Source organism: Callospermophilus lateralis, chromosome 11 (assembly GCF_048772815.1).
Source record: "Callospermophilus lateralis isolate mCalLat2 chromosome 11, mCalLat2.hap1, whole genome shotgun sequence".
In the NCBI taxonomy this organism is placed as follows: domain Eukaryota; kingdom Metazoa; phylum Chordata; class Mammalia; order Rodentia; family Sciuridae; genus Callospermophilus; species Callospermophilus lateralis.
Window position 1 is genome coordinate 49,745,367 of NC_135315.1, and position 4,472 is coordinate 49,749,838.

Here is a 4,472-nt window from a genome sequence, read left to right on the forward strand (position 1 = left end):
ATAGTATAAATTAAAGCATTTTCTGATATTGTTTAATTTATTGTTTATATAGTTATGGACTTACTGTGTTTCTGTGTTTTACTTCTTGAATTAAAATATTTAAATCCTTTTAAAAATGTGGAAATAGTTTTTGAAAGATGGGATGTATTTACTAAAATTCAGTGATCATTTTAGATAAAAATGCCCACTATAATAGAAATAGATGGATACTTTCTCAACATGAGATAATAACATATCTGAGGCAGCCCAAAAGCCAGTGTCTCACTGAAGGGGGATCATTGAAGACATTGTGACTATCAGTACCATTCTTCTTAAGTACTATTATTTAACATTTTCTGGAACTGCTGGTTTATGTGGTTCATTTAATTAGTTCATTTTTTTTTTAAAATTTCAAGAACAGCATTTTATTCTTCTGGTATATAAAATTCGAGGAAAAAGTTAAATCAAGGATTTAAAAGATGCTTGCTTAATATAGTTTTAAATTATAAAATTATTTCTCTGGAGGCAACTAACCTTACATAGCTTCAATCACAGTTCAACAGAGATACCAAGAAACACATCCTGTATTCCTTTTCCTTGATATCAATTTATTTCATATCATTCTTTCCTTCTATTCTGTATCTTATATCACTTTCCTTTCTTCTTTCCCAACCTTCTTTCTGCCTTTTGGACAGGCTATTGCAGTCGATAGGTCTATAGGATAGTAGATAGGTGAAGAGGTATGGACTAGTGATATCTCCTAAAATGTTTTAACAACAAGTAACAAGGTACTAACTCTAGTGCTAGGTATTTGAGTTCTTTCCCACTAGTTACAATCTTCAGCTGTACTAACCTGCCTGCCATTTCTCATTCTTAAATGCTTCTTTTTAAAATTTGTTTTAATTAGTTACACATGATGGTACAATGATCTTGACAATCATACATTTGAAACAGATGGGATATAATTTCTCATTTTTCTTGAAATGCTTCTTTTTCTTCCTTAAAACATAAACCTGTTTTTATATGTTAATGACATGTTTGTCTCTTAAGAAAAAGATATGGAATGCTTCATGCATTTTTTCTTGGTGCAGAGGCTATGCTCATCTTCTCTTTATCATTTGGATTTTAGTACATTTGAATTTAAAGCACTACTTCAAATATTTATGAGAATCTACTCTATGTCAAATATTTTTTCAAGTTTGCTTGGAACAAAGTACTAAACAGAATAACAAAAATTAAGAGTACCAAAAAAGTCACTGTAGTCTCTTATTATAGATTATGACATGTACTTTGAACCAGAAACCCACATATGGTGCTGTTTTTCCCATAGACATGATTCACAGTTCTGGGAATCAAAGGGATGATAACAGGATGTCTTTCATTATTAAGCCAAATAACATACTCACAGAATTTTTGCTTCCCACCACCACAGTTTGGGGCTTTGTTGGTTTAAAGATTATAGATTTTTACTTTCTTTCATAGCCTGTTAATGCCCCTCCCCCCAATTTTTTTTTTTAAAAAGCAGAAATGTTATGGACATCATTATCCAAAGTACATGTCTGAAGACAGGAATGGGTATCAACATATTTTATATACAACCAGAAACATGAAAAATTGTGCTGTATATATTTAATAAGAATTGTAATGCATTCCTCTGTCGTTTGTTTTTTAAAAATCAATAAAGAGACTTGAGACAAAGTCTTAAGTGCAAGTTTGAGGATTGTATCTCATTGTGAGAAATGAGAAATAGAGGAATATTAAATAGGGAAGAAGGTATACCCAATACTAGGAAGACTTGATGACTTGGCTCCATTAAGAGTGACTGAAACCTGTATTCATCAGCATTTAGCAGCACCTGTAAGAATTGATATTAACTCCTCTGCACTTACCAGTTCTGCATGTGTGAGAGTTGAGCTGTTTTTTCCATGATATTCCCTCCATGGAATCAGAGGGACCTAATGGCAGGACATAAGAAGCATATGGAACATATCTGAGGTAATGCTGTCAGACTAACTACACAGGCTAGTGTTTGAAATCTGTGCAGAACTGCTTACTGCAGCCATGTCTTAAGTAAAAGATGATGGCTGAAAGAATTTGAAGTGGTACACAAGAAGTGTCTGCTATAATTCCCAAGGAAGGAATGCTTCTACCAAGAATGCTTCAGTGGTTTCATTCTGTCAGTTAACAAATTAGGGTACTTTATGTCACTGAACAACAGACAAATAATGAGAGTTAGTATATTGCCTGCGCAATCCAATCCCAGTTAATAATGGAAATTTGCCTTTTTCTACATAATGAGGAAAGGAAGAGACCATTCTGATATCCAGGAGATTCTGGGGGAGGGTGTCAAAAGTAAACGTTAATGGGAAATTATTATAGTAACCCAATAAAGGGGGAAAAATACTGGGGATTCAGATTCCCTAGGAATGAAGGTTGAATGTAGCTAGTTATGAAAAAGGAAACATGGAAGAGGTTTTGAAGAAGGGAGTTATAAATATCAATTATAGTTTCATGATCAATTGCAGGGTAAGGAAAAACTGACTGCAAGATAATCTGACAGAGACTGGTTGGGAGCATGGTGGTGATGGGTGCTATTAAAATTTTTCTAAAGAGGTAAGGAGCTAGAATTAACTCAGTGGGATGCAAATTTGGATTTTCTTTTCTATTTTGGCCTGCGGAAAAATGGAACAAAATTTGTGAGAGTCCATCTTTTATCCCTGTCCTTCCTATATGCCTACATGTCTTTGGGTTGTTGAATTCTAATCCCTGTAAATAAAGAAGGCTTATTTCTCTCCTGTAGTGTGGTTATGAGGAGTTCAGTTGTAGTGAGAGATTCTTTTACCCTTGAAAAATTCTCGAAATATGTGTCTTTCATGGTGTTATTCAACTCAGAGATTACTTATAGCTTCTTGTCCAAAGGGTAAAACATCAGCTCTTATACTCCTGAGATATTCACAGTCTAGCTTTTACTTAATTTATGGTTTCTTCAAATACTATTCTTTATCTCCCAAAATGTAGACTGCAGTTTTACAAGACTACTCCATTCCTTAGGCAGGCAGTGAGAAAGCATGCGTCATGGAGCTTTTCTCCATCCCCACCTTTCCCCAAAGTATAGTCAGGTGTGATCAGTGGCTGTAATCAGTCAAAAATACAAGACTCTGAGAGAACTTTTCCTAGGGAGGTACTGCGTAATTATTTTGTTTTTAATGAGTTCCTCCAGGATGTGGACTCCTCTGGGATGCAGAGCCCCTTAGGCCCATTGATAAGTACATTGAGAAATGTAAGCAGGTGCGGTACAGACATGGGTGATGACTACAGAGGCTGTGACTTCATAGCCCATAATGAATGAAGGGGAGCAATATCTTGGCTCTGGGCCCTAGAGTCACCCTCAGACACTCTGGGTAAGTAGTCAGGAGGGTGAATGAGCTGGTGTCTTAGTGTCTGTCTGCCTAAGGCTCTTGATTCCCCAAGTTGTATGATATTCAGGATACCTTTTTGTTTTAAAGATCAAAGAAGTTGATTATTGGGAGAAATGTGCATGGCAGGGTCTCCTCACTCTCTGCAACTCTCTTCAACCTTTCTAGTTGTGTATACATGATGAGATTACAACTAGCAGGGCAAAGGTTTTTTAAATCTTATTTAAAAGAAGTGTGCATTTGTGCTATTTCAAACTAATATGAATTCTGATAAAGAGGTGGCTTCACAGGTCAGTTGGAGAGTTCTCTCTCAACTCAGATTTAAAAATCCAAAAATCTTTGAATATTTTAGTATAAGTCTATCTCACTTGATATAAATAACACACAACCTGAGAACTGGATTCGCAACACAAAAAGATGATTTTGTGTATTTCCAAAGGGGTCACCTTTTGATTTCTTCCAGTGAGTGACTCCCCTGTTTTGTTCACTATGTGGCTTTAAAAGTTGTCTCAACTTTTCAGAAGTATGTGCACAGCATAAACCAAAGTACACTTGCATTTTTATTAAAGGTGTCCCCAAAGCTTTTCAGTCATCACTCTTATCATTTTTCACAGCTATCTTCTTTTATATTTATATATATATATATATATATATTTATGTAAAAATATTATATAGAATATTAGTAAAAATATGTATGTTAGTATGTATTAGTAAAATATATATGTATTAGTATACATATACATATAGTATTAGTATACATTAGTATACATATACATATTAGTATTAATAAAAATATATTTTTACACACATATATATTTATAAATTAAAATATGTGTATATTTTAGTTGTAGGTGGACACAATACCTTCATTATTTATTTATTTTTATGTGGTGCTGAGGATTGAACCCAGTGCCTCACAGGTGCTAGGCAAGTGCTTTACCATTGAGCAACAACCTCAGCCCCATACAACTATTTTCTTAAAGGAAAAATTATAACAAAATTATCCTTCATCCATCAATATTGTTGATCATTCAACAGCAAATTCTTACCAATAAGATTTTAAACACACTGGGCTAA

At 34.1% G+C, this 4,472-nt stretch overlaps 1 pseudogene; it reads right to left on the reverse strand.

The window, feature by feature from the left end:
* Positions 1-1,031: 1,031 nt before the first annotated feature.
* LOC143642352 (U6 spliceosomal RNA) lies at positions 1,032-1,123 on the reverse strand (annotated as a pseudogene).
* Positions 1,124-4,472: the final 3,349 nt, after the last annotated feature.